This window comes from Anser brachyrhynchus (assembly GCF_964034855.1).
Source record: "Anser brachyrhynchus genome assembly, chromosome: 1".
NCBI lineage: Eukaryota > Metazoa > Chordata > Aves > Anseriformes > Anatidae > Anser > Anser brachyrhynchus.
Genome location: NC_137694.1, coordinates 192257198 through 192273339, shown reverse-complemented (window position 1 = coordinate 192273339; position 16142 = coordinate 192257198). Strand labels below are relative to the sequence as shown.

At 40.4% G+C, this 16142-nt stretch overlaps 1 long non-coding RNA gene across 1 annotated transcript; it reads right to left on the bottom strand.

Moving 5' to 3' along the window:
- Window positions 1-11762: 11762 nt before the first annotated feature.
- Window positions 11763-15163, bottom strand: LOC308196063. Its single transcript, XR_013952048.1, has 3 exons — window positions 15060-15163; window positions 14226-14362; window positions 11763-12114 (listed from the first exon to the last, which is right to left on the bottom strand). It is a non-coding gene; the product is annotated as an uncharacterized lncRNA (long non-coding RNA).
- Window positions 15164-16142: the final 979 nt, after the last annotated feature.

The following is a 16142-nucleotide window of genomic DNA, read 5'->3' as shown; positions in this document are numbered from 1 at the left end:
CCAAGACCATCTCATGTGTACGCTCATATATAATCCTCCCCTTTTTCACTCTCATCCTCTAAATCACACTTATGGGATCACATATATTAAATTATATTAAATTAAATCATGTATAAAGGTCAACTTTGCACAGTTATTATAACAAAACAAAATTCCAGAAAAGCCCACAGAAGCAGCAGTATCTGTTAATGAAAAGCACTAATAATCACCAAGGAACATAATCTTAGCAGCTGAGATAAACCATTGATAGCTACTGACCACACTTGAATATTCTGTGATGTACTCCCAAACAAACTATAGCCTGGTCCATAGAAGCTGACTTGTATTTAAAGAATAACAAAATTATTAGACAAAATTCAGTAATCACACACAGAGATGGTGTGATTTTTTTCCATCAGCATTGCCACATATTGATTTCTTGATTATAAAAAAAAAAAAAGTTTTTCCATCTATCCATAAACATGTAAAAAGATACTTGAACATTTTTCCCTGTTCTTTACCATTCATTTCTTCACCATCCCAACACAACCTGATTGCAGAATAATTGGAGCCAGAAGGCAAATGCTAAATCATTTTATGGCAAACTTGTCAAAGTAAATTGAAGAGAATAGAGAGTTCAGTTGGAAGGGACCTTCAAAGATCATCTAGTCCAACTGCCTAAATTCTCATGAGATTTTTTTCTTCAGCTTCATCTTTTTAGTTCTGAAGAACTTCACGATGCCAAAAAAAAAAAAAAAAAGGAAGAAGAAGAAATAGAGCTTTAAATAGAGCTTTCATTAAAAAAATAAAAAATAAAAAAAATCAACTTTTGCTCACCAAAATAGATTTGTTTATTTTTTTCTCAAGGGGGAACTATTGCTTGATAAACAGCATTGTCCACCACAAAATGCAGTGGAGTTGAACCATCTGTGGGCCATCAGAAGCCTGTAAATGCATCAGCTGACAGCCTACTGTGGAAACCTAGGTTGGGGGAGATGCTTTAGACCAATGGATGATGTTCTCAGAATTACAGAATGGTTGAGGCTGAAAGGAACCTCTGGAGGTCATATGGTCCAATATGAACTGTTGACCTTGAGATCATCTTGTCCTCCCTGCTGCAATTATAGCATTGTCTGGGGACGTCAAATGGTAGTCACAGGCCAAGGGAAGATGAGGGTTGGTTGTAAGGGGTGAGAGACTACTCTCTCCCTGGTTAGTCTGTACCTGTCTTGATAGGTATGAAAGAAGATGCCCTAGATTCAGCACTTTCTTCTGTTGGTCCCTGGTCTTGTTTTGAGATGGGAAGTGAGATAGGGTGGAATAGGGACAGCTAATATCTCCACAGGTCTGTCAGCTTATTTCTATGAAGCATCTGTCAGTCCTCTTCCAGTTGATGGCAAGATGTGAAGAAAATGACTCTTCCTTCTGTGTCCTTGGCTTTTGACTGGGATGGCGGATTTGTGCAAGAAAGGGATCACATGGATTTCATTTCTTCCCAGGTGGCCGTGCCAGTTCTGAAGACCAGGAAGGAGGAGAAGAATGATTTGAAGCCTTCAGTTTTTCTTGTGGACATTTAATCCTGGCAATACTAAGTTTTTGATCAGTCCTTCTCACTTCCCCACATCTCAGGTATTATTATTCTTCTTCCTACTGTCATCTTCTGAAATTTGGGGGAAATTTTCAACACATTCTCCCATAGTCAAAGAGGATCAACTATGCAGGAGCAAATAGTGCTGAGAAAGGTGTACCTAAGGTAGCTGGCAAGGCCTTTCAACTTAGTAGATACTGGACTGCAACAAGTAAATCATTGAGGAATGTCTCTAGGAGATGATGTGTTGATCTCCTTGCTCATAGGTTAGGTATGAACTTAGGCACTCCAACTTCAACTTCTGTTGGGTATCATAGAATCATAGCATGGTTTATGTTGGAAGGAACCTGTAAGGATCATCCAGTTCCAACCCCCTGCCACGTGCAGGGACACCTCCCACCAGACCAGGTTGCCCAAAGCCCCATCCAGGCTGACCTTGAACACCTCCACGGATGGGGCATCCACAACTTCTCTGGGCAACCTGTTCCAGGGCCTCACCACCCACTGAGTGAAGAATTTCTTCCTCATATCTAATCTAAATCTCTCCTCTTTTAGTTTAAAACCATTACCCCTTGTTCTGTAACTACACTCCCTGATAAAAGAGCCTCTCCCAGCTTTTCTGAAGGCCCCCTTTAGGTACTGGAAGGCCACTGTAAGGCCTCCCCAGAGCCTTCTCTTCTTGAGGCTGAACAACCCCAACTCCCTCAGCCTGTCTTCATAGGAGAGCTGCTACAGCCCACTGGTCATCCTCGTGACCCTCCTCTGGACTCACTCAAACAGGTCCCTGTCCTTCTTGTGCTGTGGGCCCCAGAGCTGAACTCAGGGCTCCAGGTGGGGCCTCACAAGAGCAGAGCAGAGGGGGAGAATCCCCTCCCTCGCCCTGCTGGCCTCGCTGCTTTTGATGCAGCCCAGTATATGCTTAGCTTTCTGGGCAGCAAGTGCACATTGGTGGCTCACGTTGAGCTACTCACCAACAAACACCTCCAAAATACATATAAGAATGTATTTTGAGACAATTATGTGCTGCAGTGCTTTGCAGACTGGCAATTTGCCCTGAGTGGTGGTTTCTGTCAATCAGGGGCAAGGAGCTGTATTTTCTGGGCCAACAGAGAAAAGGTCCAGAATATATTTCAATGGTGAGCAATCCCAAATAGGTTCCCAAATAGCTTGGATAAGAAAGCTCTTGTATCAGCTGCAGGAACTGTCAACATTTTATCCTAGGTTCTGACCCCTTGGACTTAAATAGAAATAAATGTGGAATGAGTAAGACAAACAAGGGAAAAAATGTAAGAAATAGCAAATGTTTGGGGTTATAATCAAGGAAAAACCAAACAAACCCCCATGTGACATCCCCAAATCTGCCTGCCAAGCATGTGATTTACATCTTCTGCAGGAGGATTTAAAAGAGATGTCTAATAATGTATTTGATTCTCTTAACCCTCTCCCCTTTTGTTACCTCTGTCTATGACATTAAGAGCACAGCTGGAGCCCCCCAAGCTAACTGAAGTCATATGATGCTCTGAGGGCAGCCAAACATCCCAGGAGCAGCAAGAAGCTGACAGGCTGAGCAGCCCAACAGGACAATAAAGTGTTTTTTAAAAAGAGAGGGAAACAGAAAGATGAGGTGGAGAAAGGGGTTGTGGGGTGGGGGGATTATGGACTGTTTGAACAAATTTGTCACATCAATAAAAGTATTCTTTTTAATGAAACATTGCATGTTTTTATTTTCCTTTTCTTCTGTTCTGATGGAGCAGTCACACTGAAGTATTTGTGGTATGTGAAGTATTGGAAAAATAAACCTGGACAGAAGAGAGGCACAGATGTTTTCTATGTTTGATTTTTTTTTTTTTTAAGAAACTTTCATGGTCACCACCCTTTACTGCAGGACACAGCACTGTGGGCCACGTACTAAGCTTCCTCCTGCCCCATTTGTGTTCTGTATGGATCAGTGGGTGCTGCTGAACCAAGGGGAGAAAGAGCAGGCTTGCTTGGGACCTCAGCTGCTATTAGAGCATGGGCTGTACTACTGGACTGGCAGAAAAAAAGTGCTATGTTAGCATTCCCACCAGGACAAATTCCTCAGAGGACAAGCATTGTTGCACTGGGTCTTGCATTGGTGCCACCATCGGGTCAAATTGCTCTTTCCTGGTATGAACAAGAACTAATTTAGAGGTTGGCAACAACAGTTGAAATTCCATGGAAAACAAATGTCTTTGCGTGAACACTAGAGCAAAACCCAGACTTTCCAAATTGAGGAGAGGTGGAGGAGACTGTTCCTTGGTTTGTGTCCACATTAGCAGCAATGCCAGTCAAAACTGTCAGCATAGAGCCAAACGATGAAGCCAGCTGTGGAGAGGGGCTCCTGCTCCTTTACAGGAGCTGAGCTGGTGTGATGAGGAATGAAGGATTTGCACAGTTATTAAGATCTTCATGACACTGTATAACTTTTCAACAAAGGACAATCTTTATTTATTTATTTATTTAGGTATTGAATAGTCACATGGCCATGATCCTCAAGAATCATAATGGAAATGCAAAAATTATTTTGAATATTTAGCTTCATAAAGTGAACTATACTTTGCATTGGAAAAATGCACATATGAAAACTCTGAACAGAACAGCTTTCCCTCCCTCCATAATGGCACAAGGCTGTTGAGATGAAGTGGTTTCTGCTCTGCAGTCCTTGTGCCTGCAATTTAAAAACACATTTTGATCAGTGATGTTTGTAGTAATGAAAACCAGTCCAGACACAAGAAAGTTCAATGTGGCATGCACCATATTAAAAAACAATAGAAAGTCTACAGAATTGGAGATAAAGAGGATAAAGAAAAATGTACCAGGACATCAAGCTGCTGTTTGGGAAGAGCTCTTTAAGGAGATAAGCACATCCCATGTTAGGGCTATTTTTGCAAAGAGTAACATAAAAAAGCAGTATCTATTTCTAGACCTATCGATCGATCTATCTCAGAATTCTAGTAGTTAGAGAGTCAAATTTAAGAATAACAAATTCCTAACACCATCAGATATAACAGGAAAAAAAAAAAAGGATGTGATGTGACTGGGAAAAGTAAAATTGGGGAAAGGAATAGGTGAGGGAAAAAAGTACAGCTTTTCCAAAGGAGAAGAAAGGTGGACAAGGAAGACAGGAACTGAACCAAGAAGTGTGGAAGGACTGCTGTTACCACGTCCTACCATACCGTATAATATTCAGGTCATGTGAGAAGTTTGGGCAATGCTCCCATTGAAGGCAGTGGATTGTGCAGGACTGAAAATGTCAGGGGTCATGATCTGCCTATTGAGGGATTACATCTGAAAGTCTCGCTTCTCTCCCGAAGAGGTCTCCATTGACCTCCACCATCACAAACACACACACAATCACACAGTCCTGTGGAGGAGTCCCTTGGCTGTCTGTCTAGTGGCTCAAAGCTTCATATGGTTTTAAACAAGAAGGAAAAATCCCCAAAGCCCACCACCCCCGGAAAAGAAATCCAAACCTCAAAACCCCTTGAGAGCAAAAGACTGGTTATAAAGGTTATAAATGACCTCTTGGGTATAGCTCCTGTTTTGTTAGCAAAGAAAAGCCATCATTTTCCAAGTCTGTCTGCTTGGTGCACACAATTATTACTAAATTCATGTCCAGTGCTGGAAGAAAATGTGGGATCCAGTAAATGAGAATAAAAATTTTGGCAGAAGACAAGTGATTGTGGGATAGCCTACAATAGCTAAGCTCAATTTTCCAGGATAAAACTAATATTTAGTAGTTTGTGCCAGCTGCTGCCAAAGCATAAAAATCTAGCAAAATCTTTCTGTCCCATAGGGTAGGGTTTTTTTTGTTGTTGTTGTTTTTGTTTTTTTCTTCCTGGGAGCTGGGAGACTTGGAAATACAATAAATATTGAAAGTGTTTGGGTTTGTGGAGGCAAATTAGTGGCTACAATCTTACTGGTATTTGATAGTTGTCCTGACTTCCCTGTACCTATGAGGGATTTGGATGGGAAACACACACACACATGTTGGCGACTTTGATATAATCAGTCAGGGGGCAGAAACGCCCATTTAAAGCAGAGCTGGGTAATGCAGAACAGTCATTGCTTGGGCTTTTCTGCAAATTACTCTCCGAAATGGCTGGAGATATGAATCCTCTATATTTTAATTTCTTAAAGTTTCCTGGATTCATTTATAGGTAGGAAGGCAGTACATATCTTAATGTTTTAATTTTAATGTCATAGATCGAAACTCAAATTCCCAGATAAAATAAGTTTTTGTACACTAGCATGATGCAGTAAACATATGGCTGTGACTAGCTGAAACTAGAGAGTTCAATTAAGAGGTATGTAAGTGATTTCTCTTAAAAATGGCCCTAGCTTTTCCACATCTTTTAAACTTCTACTTTAGTGGAATTTGGCATGTCTGAGAGAATTTAGCAGATCTGAAACAACATAGGTATAACTAACAAAGGATAAGGATCAAGTCCATAGGAGTCTAAGTGGATTATAGATGTATTTTAGACCACTGTAAATAAGAAGTGGGATTTGCTTTAATCTCAAGATTATGTACATGAGGGATATCTCCACTGCAGTCTACAGATATACTTTCACACTTAAATATTATGTATGAGGACAGAAAAAGGTATAGTTAGAGAATCTTTTGCTAGGGTCTTTCAGAGAGGCACGGTAATTGTTCCCTGAGAGAAAAATAAATAAATAAATAAATAAATAAAGTCAGCCCAATCAATCCAGCTACTTCAATGGCAAAACCCACTACACCACATGTGTGACTTAAATCTGTGATGGCTAGGTTATCACAACGTAAGAATGCCATGTTATCTTGGAGATTCTGGTTGAAAGTAATGGCAGATAAATTACTTCTGTAGTGTCTTTCCAATGGTAGATCATTTAACTTGCTACCCTGCATGATGGAATAAATAGAACCCACATAGAAATGAGGGATCTGCAGAGGCCAGAGATGCTCTTTAAAAAAAGGATTTTGAAATTTCCAAGTTCTATTTCATAGAGTTCTATCATCCTAGAATCACTTAAGTTAGAAAAGACCTTTAAGATCATTAAGTCCAACCATCCACCTAACACTACAAGAGCACAGCTAAACCATGTCCCTAAGCTGTATACATGGATACATCCGTGCATCTGTTAAATACCTTCAGGGTATTTGAAGTATCTCATTCTGATTTAGTGGGAAAAAATAAAAATAAAAATCTCCACATAATTAATGGTCTTTTTTTCTTTTGGATTTTTTTTTAATAAAATGTTTTGATTCTGACATAAAGCAACTAAAAACAATGAAACCAAACATTTTCTAAAATTGAAAAGCAGTTTCAGCATCACTAGAACTATTTATCAAAAATTCTTAAAGAAAATGAAATTCTTAAACTAAATTCCAGGAAACCCAATCACAAAATTATTTGATTCTGGCACTGCTGCATATTGGGATGGAACATTTTGATAGTTCTATCAAAATTTCTCTGGAAAACTTTAATAGAAAACTTTTCCACACTGTAAAATGTCTGTAAACACAGTACATCTCTCAGAGCTCCCATTTCAGGTCTCAATCCTCATACAACATTTATGTATCTTCTTTGATATCCTTGTAACTGTACATTAATCTGTACAATTGTAGATGTCCCTGCTTGGAAATCCTCTCCCCAGATATGCCACAAAGTACTTGAGACCCCAGAAGCCCTATTTTGGTTGATTCTATAGTAACGACTGCTAAAATGGGGTGAACTGCAATGAGGCAGTCAACCCTTCAACTTAAAGTATATTCAAGTTAAATTTTCATGGTCTATTCATTTGAAAGGTTCACGCTGTGAGAAAGTTTTTTGAGAAGGGCTGAGAACTGCCTCTGTGCCCTAGGTTTCCAGCTTAGGATCCATTGCTCTTTGTTCTCTATCAGTAACAGCAACATTAACAGAAGAAAAAAAGGAAGTCATCTTGGGAAATATTAAAGCTATTTGTCTACTATGTGCATAGATGACAGAATATTCTTAATGAGCCACAGAAATGAGAAATTCAGAGCCCTACAGCAGTCAGGAAAGGGCTTGAACTTTCTCTAAATACCAGCAATCCTGTAAGTCTGGTCAATTGATCCTGGATAAAAAGAATGTTGTTGGTATCTCAGTAAGCTGGTTAATGTGAATTAGACTAAAGCATTTCAGAGGTAATGGGGACAACTGGGTTAGCCAAAAAATGCATTAAGAAAATATGTTTTCAGAAATGTAACTTTGCAGAGCTGTCAGCACGAGGAGGGTGTGCGTCACGCCAAATGGAACGGCAACGTCTTCCTGACAACTTTCAGGTTCCATTAGCGACTGAGGATGCCTGTGAATTCAGTGTTATATCCATTAGTGAGCAAATCATGCACGTCTTTATTAGCTGAATCTCTATCCATCTCACAGACTATCCTCGCTTTTCTTAGAATGACACCATTATGAAAAATGTGCAACCAAACAAACCAAGTGAATTCAGTCTTCTACATCTGCAGGAAAAACCATGCTTGAACCCAATTATTATTTTAGTTAAAAAAAAAAAAAAAAGGAAACCATGGATTAAAAAAAAAAAGGAACCCATGGATTAATTTGGGGCCAAGCTGTGCTTTGGCTACAGGTTATACTGAAATAGCAGATGCTCTCTTCTTCTTCCTCCTGCATGTTATATTTCTTACAAGAACCATGCATAAGTGCAATCTTTACATTCGGTGAAGGAAATATATGGACTGTGCCCTCCTTACTTTCCTAAGGCTGCATAGAGTGAGAGTTTTAAAAGCTTTTAATAGTCTGAATCTCATTACTGCTATCATTTCTTGCAAGAAACCCAAAACTACAGGTGGTCAGGTACCTGAGTTTGAACCATCAGCCCAGACCTCAATCCCACTCATCCCCTGGACGTTCTGGGGGGTTTATTCAGGTGGATCATCCAAGTGCCCGGGTGTTTATTGCTTGCTTACACCTCTGCTAATTTGCCAGGCAATAAGTCCTCTGCCTAGGATTTGATGCCACAATAACCATGAAGTTAGAGGAAGACCAAATATGAGGAAGCACAGTTTTGTAGTATAACATATTCAGGTGGACAGGCAAAGCTAACATCTGCTTTCAGGATTTTTTTTTTTCTTTTTTTCCATCCAATTACCACTTTATAAGGGGAGGTGGAGGTGGAAGGTATCCTATTCTGTAGGTTATGGTACTCTTTTTGGAAGACTGGGTTTGAACCCTCAGGCCCAGGAGGGATTTTGATCTCGGTCTCCCTCATCCAGGATGATTGCGTTAATCATTAGCCATGACACAAAGACCACAGCAATGCTATGAACATCTGGGTGTGGCTGCCATGACTTGCACCAAACTCATCGCTTTGAGGTGATGGTAGGCATGCTTTGAGTAAGCCTGTTGGATAAGCAAGTCTTCTTAGAGGAACTATATAGTTGAGACAGGTCGTACATTCCAGGTGACCCCAAGGAGATGGAGACAGGTATTGAGAGGTTCAGCTCAGTAGCCACAAGCATGGAAATTTTTTCATGAAAACTCTTTTCAGGCTACATCCCTATGACACAGGCCATTGCTTTAGGTCTCTTTTGTGGCCAGAATGCTGTCTCAATGGTCCTGAAACATAATTATTAGGTTCAAAGTGTCTGCAGTAATATGAAGATTGTGTTGCAGCCCTGCAAGGTGGTGCTTTTACATCAGAAATCTGAAGGCAAGTGCTTCATGTTCTGGGACGTGACATAACGGTGCGAGAAGGTGTCTGAAGATGGAAAGCCTGCTGGGATAGTTCTGAAGGAACTGTGAAGGACAGAGAGCTGAAGCTGGCAGCAGCTACTGGACTAAACTGTCCCCAGAACTGAGCACACCCTTTTGCTTTGGAAGGAAACTGTTCACCTTGCAAGACAGCACAGGAGCATGCAGTGTGTGTAATAGGAGCACCAGGAAAAATACAACAAGTACTGAGGGACTGGGTTGTTTTCCAGGGGCATTTCTATCACTTTGTTCCCTTCTGGAGTGCAGGGTCCTGGAGTGGGTGGCCAGAGGCAGAACCAGGACTGCCTCTCCTTTGGCACCAAACCTCCACACAGGAGATATACTGTGCCTGTCATGGGTGACAAAGGCACTTTTCCCTGAAGACCTGTAGGAGGAATTCCCCAAGGAGAGCTCAGGAATATGCTTAGCTGTTCCCAAGGGGTACCTTCCTATAGCAGTTCTGGACGCCAGTTGATGTGAGCTGTAGTTAAATAGCACAGACACATTTTTTTCGTGCTATGGATTTCAACTCAGCTTTCCCAGGAGTCCAGAGATGTGGAGTTATTTTTCCTCTCATTTTTATTTTTTTTTTTGCACATTTTGCTTGCATTAAGACTGAAGTCTGGAATGGTTCATTTATTTGCATTCCTGTCAGCACAACAGCATGGGGATACATTGAGAAGGATGACTTTCTTAATTACGATAATAGAGGTTTTGAAGCTGTAACACTGTATCTTTCTTTTAGTGACAGAAATATGTTATGCAAGGCAAAGTCAACTCTAAGAATGCCAAGCGATCCGTCATGCTTCTCAGCTGATGACGTTTTAGCAGAACAGCAAAATACATTTCTATGGAGATTGTTCCAAAGAGAAATGTCTTTTCCAAATACAGAGTTGTATTTGTACATAGTAGTATTTTTTTTGTAACAACACAAAGTTCACCTGCTGCATTATATCGAGACATCTTTAAAAGCAAATCCAGAAAAATAAAACCTGCACCCAATTTTTTGTTCCATAACTAAGTCAAGGCTCCAAGAATGAAACAAGATTAAATATTTTATTTAAAAAAGGCAGGGAGTGTAGTACAAATTACTGTGTACCACATCAAAGGAAACCCAGGAATACAAAGTCCATGGGGCAGCTTGAACAAGTTACTTAGAATAGGAGCATAACCATGGTCTGAAGCTGCATTTTGAGAAATCTCAGTATATCCCTCTAGATGTTTTTCAGCTGGACTGCAGGACTATGCAGAGTAAAATATTACACTTGATAAGCACCAGTCATGGAGTTGTACAGTTTTGCTGCAGTTTCTGTGGGTCCAACTCTGACGTCCCTTGAAGCACTGGCAGGCACAAGTAGTTCCAATGAGAGATGGTGATCTCAGTGCTAACAGGGCTCACTAACAAAAAAGGTCATCGGGGTGTCTGAAAGCAGAGTAGCAATTTGACCCAAGGGTCAATCTCCAGAACAGCAGCCTGGGAGCACGGTGGTCATCCAGGGTCTCCCTGCCCCATGGAGAAACCCCATGTAGATAGAGGGCTGTAAGGGTGCTGCTGCAGCCAGTGGCACTCTGAGGCTGGGCTCTGCCATGTGAACTGTTTTATTCTTACATCCAGACTCCGCACATCTGCGGAAGTTTCACTTCAATGGCAAGCATGAATAGCAGGGAGAGTAGACTGGAAATCTGATATACCATGGGCCATATAGAGTTGTCAGCAAAGTTAATGGTGAGGACCATTTCAGGCCGACTGCACCTATGTTGAATGCCTATCTTCGGTTATCTTCCTCCGGACTGGGAGCACCTCATCTCTATTATAGCACCTCAAATGCCTGAGACACACCAGACGTCTGCCTGTGGAACACTTCAAAGCATTGATAGGTGTCTACAGATCAGGAGGAATTAGTTCAATTTGCCTCTTTAAAGCATTTTCTTCATTTGAATTAATTAAATACTTCATGAATCATAGTACAAAATCATCTACACATAGTCTCATCTCAATGAGATTTTTCTTATCTACATTCCATTCTTCGAAGAAAATGAATGCCTTCTATTCAGGTACTTATGTCACTATGCTTTCAAAGATTAAACAAAAGAAACCTTGCTTTTTGATCACAGTTGCACTGCTTCATGAAGAAGATCATGGTAACATGCATTTCTTTTAAAAATAATGTATAAGAAAAGCCAGAAATCGAAGTACTAGATTTTTTGAATAAAACTAATACTAATTCTTTAAAGCAAAAAGGATAAATATAATAATAAGCAGTCTTTATGTTTCATTCTTAGAATTATTACAGTTTATTATCTGGCCACCTGCAGAAGAGAGGTTTCTCTCTCGCAGAACAGGTGGGCTGAGAAAGTAAGAGACAAATTCTTGCTCTGTATCAGCCCTGTGTCCACTGAGACATAAGGCTGAAAGGTGTCTGCTCGTATTCCAGTATGAGGAAAAAGATCAGGCAAGTTTTACATATTTAGTTTAAATTGCCAGTTTCTTGGGATTTAGATATGCTTTTGATTTAAATAATGCCTATTAACTACATTAATATCTGTAGCTCTGAATACACTGTGGTCATGAAACTTCAGTTTGAGGTGCTTCTGTTGACACAGTGCCATGTTGGAGTTTTGTGCCAGTGCTCACTAAAAAGCACTTCCTCCTGAATGACCTCTCCTTTTCCCTAGCCCTTGATTAATAATTGAATTCACAGCCTCAAGTAATGCGACTTTCATATGCTGTATCACTTGAGATCTTTAACATATTGGAAGACTGCATGTACCACTCTGAGTAAGGTTTCCCTTGATAGGGAAAAGCTGAAAAAGAAAAAAGACAACTTTTTAAAATGAACTCTTTATCTGGATGACTTCGAATACTTCGACATCTATCTATATTTTTCTTTGTAATATGAATCAAGAATAATTAAATGGGAATGGTAACATCTGTCACCAATCAAAGGACTTGCAGTAAAATTAAAATGATATTTTTTCCTCCTAAAATCCACTTTTTCATCTGATGCCATTCACTGAGATCAGATGCATTTCACTCTAGCTGTGTCAGATCTTGGAATTGCATAAGTAATAAAGTCCTGAAGGCCAATGGCATGGGAACAATGGAATGTGTAACAATATAATCAGCAGCAAAATCTATATTTAATGTGTGGCATTCTAATGCTATAAAATATGATCATTTTTAAACCTCTTTGTTCTTTCTCGCCAGGTTCTATGGCTGCTAAGAATTTTTAATCTTGTGCCATTTTATCTTAGCTGATGTCTTTTTGTTTTATTTTATTTTTGCTTCTGACTTTGGAAATTATTATATAAGACATATGAAGGAGACAAGTGAGGGAGTACAAATGGATAAAACAGTCTATACTGTGCTTAGTAAGTGTCAAGCAGAGCCAATAAGTTTTTAAACTTGACAGTCTGTTAATCTTTTGCAGTGAACTCAGAAAGAGATTTTCTTTTTTCAAGAGCTACCATGGCATTCAATTGCAACCATTTTATTGCTGGAATTAGCTGAGCTCTATCACTTTTTAAATGAAAATATTGCTTTGCAAAAAGGGGAAAAAATCCAGCTCCGTCCAGCAAATTTCAGCTGTACTTACTCTGGTGAATGACAGATACATTTTTTTATACTGTTCCCTTTTATAGTAATAATACTAAACCCAACATTATGCTAAGCCAGTGTCAAGGGGATGGCATCAAGGATATGACAAGAAAGCCAGGAAGCTTATAAAGAAAGAAAGAAGATCTGTCTATGGAAAAGTCTTAAGACAAGGACAAGAGGCCAATATGGCAAAATCCTTCAGAAACCAATCCAGAACCCCATGGGAGCCAGATGGGGTTTTGTGGGCACAAGAATTCATTTTCTTGAGCTTAGTCTAGGATTACAATCTTAATTTGCTCTGGTGAATTTAAGTAGAAAAAATCAACGTGCATTGAGTCTCTGTGAGAAAATATCTTAAGGTAGGATTAATCTCACATAAATTCAGCCATTTCCTGACAGGTAGCTTCCCTAAGACACTTGTGTTGGGTCCACTGATAGAGAGAGATGTGCATCACTAGCCTCATCCTTTTCTTCACAGGAGCCTTTGATTAATTAGTTTAAACTATGTGCTGAGCTTTCAAGGGGGTAAATAAGGCAAGGTGAGCCTTGTCCTGTAGGTCTCTGATCAACTGGTGTTTTCTCTAGCATAGGGACAGCAGGCGGCTGGGGATGGAAATCACCTTGAAGTGATCCTAGCCACATGTCTGGGACTTCTAGCACTGGCTACAGGAGGGCTGGGAGGCTGTCCACTCTATTTTCTATGGCATTTTCCTATTTTGTAAAGTCTTCAGATTTCAGACAAGGGTAGGATTCTGCCTTAACCTTGAAAGAAAAATTCTCCTTTTTGCAGTGGGTAGACATTAATAACCTAAACATTTTCACCTGTGAGGTACTTTGGATAATACAGGGTGCCTTGGGGTATTCAAGGCAGAAACAGTCTGACTTTGCAGAATATATGCAAAATGGAGAAATTTGAAGAAAGAGTCGGTGGTCATGTGAGATATCCATGCTCGCAAAACAGGGGAAGAGCCAAGGTTTACATCTACCTAAAAATAAAATACAACAAAAAAGCTCAGGGGAGGGTGAAGAGGAAATCATTATTTTTGATTCTTCTGAAAATATGTGTTTAGAGTAAATCCTCAGTTTCTGAAGTGCAGATGTTTTGGGGGCCAAATTGTGGGAGCTTCAGAGCTTCTCCAGCTTCCTGCAACATCAAATTTTCAGGTGTTTGGCACTTCTCTGGATTTGGCTCTTCCATGCAAGCTAAGTAACAAAATGGCTTGTGGTAACATAAGTCCTGCTGGCAGCCCACAGACAGGTCCTATCTGTGTTAGCAACCCATCTTCTAGAGTGGGACCAAATCATCCTGTTGACTCACCTCCCAGTCCTTTTCTCCTCTAGATTTATGAAGTTTTAACATCTCCTGAGCTCTTTTTTGGAGGCATGAAGAAGCAAAGGACTACCAACAGCTTGCAGTGCCTCTGCCCATCCTTTCCCAAAGAGTTGGCCACATCTCTGAAAAGAGATGGAGGCTTTTACAGTAGATGTAAGAAGTACAGCTTTTTAAGTAAGACAGATGAATGAGGGCAGTGAGTTAAGCACTGGCTTGATCCCAGAAGAGGACTTTGCAGGGGGTGTTCATAGCCCCTGGAATCATTTCCTCAGACTGACACGCTGCTCCCAAACAGTATGTTGGCATGGTCTTTAGATTAAGGAAAAAAACACAGATAAGCAAGCAGCAGAAAATAGCACATCTGGCACTAAGGAGGACCCACAGCTTTGGGCAGGGGCCAGTAAAGGTGTAGGATTTGTTCCTGGTGAGGCTCTCTTAGAATAGCCTGCAATCAAAACAAAGAAGGAGGCCAAACACCACACCACCATAAGGAAACCTGCTATCAGGCAGTGGCTCTGATTCACTGGGACCAGAGACGGGGGGGATCAGAAAACAATGTGTCATGGAGAGAAGCACTGCATGCTGCTGCTGTGGCTGCAGACTCATAACTCCTGCTCATCCTCCACGTCTGCAGCATTTGGCTCATCCCCTCTTCAGGGCACAATCTGCATATAAACGTTAAAGTAATATGGCATGATATTAATTATATTTTATCTGCTTTTTCCTACCAACATTAAAATTGTGTTCACCAGTATGTTGGAGGTAAATGAGACTAGTGTGTTATACTTTCACTTCTAACCATAGATGGGCCATACTCACACACTGCTGGTGGGGGATTGAATTCTGGTAAACCACCAGGTGGTCAACTTTGCAAGAAGCTGCAGCTCATCAGCCTCTTCCAATTTATTTATTTTTTTTTCCAGATTGGACAGCTGTAGAACAGATGAGGAAGTACCTAGGAGATCAGAAAAATTGTTACGTAGATTGTTCTTGCATTTGATTAGATGACAGTCTGAATGCTTCAGAAATCATCAAAAGGCAGGTCTGGGGTCAAAACTAGCAAATACAAGAGAGCAGCTGGAACTTCATTTGAAACCAGGACTGTGAGATCAGCGTCACGCTGTGCAGCCTGGGTTATACCGTGATCTTCTCAAAGCAGGTGGTGGTTGATAAGCACAATCAGAGATCCAGTGCATGTGGAGCAAAACCTACCATCCACATTCTCCTTTTCAGTGGTCACTTTTTCAGTCTCTCTAGATGTCTAGAGAGTCTAGACATAGCGATACTTTACCACATATGAAATAGATGTATTCTTATAAAAAGGTTAGGGAGCCTTAGCACCAATAAGACTGTGCCATGTGTATGCTTAGTGGACACAGTTACGTCTAGTGGGGAAGCTGTGGTACTCACAGAGGTGAGGCATCCTCTCTGAGCCATGCAGGTGCAATGCAGGTGACTCCACACAATTCACATAGTCATTCATTCGCCCATTGGTTTGTTTAGGTAAGAGCATTTTTCCAGATACATGGTTTAAACCACCCCTTGGAAATGCACCTAGCTGTTCAGCCACCTCGTTTTTTCCACGTTGGCAAAACATTTTCAGATAAACACATCTCATATCCTCTGCTTATTCAGATTTTTCTGTCTTACCTTGTATGGTTCTGATGATCTTCCTGCTCTTCCACTATTTTCATTCCACTTGCCTTTGCAGACCCAGAAAAATATTTGGCAGTGGCATTGCATGCAGAAAAATTACAAGGTTTGTCAATTCCATCAAATGTGATTACCCTTAATTGAGTACTTATTTTATTGAAATAAAGGCCAATACTTCAGACTGTACCAGTTTTACCAGAAGAACAGTTTTAGCAGACACTCGTAAAACTAACTTGTATCAGTTGCCTA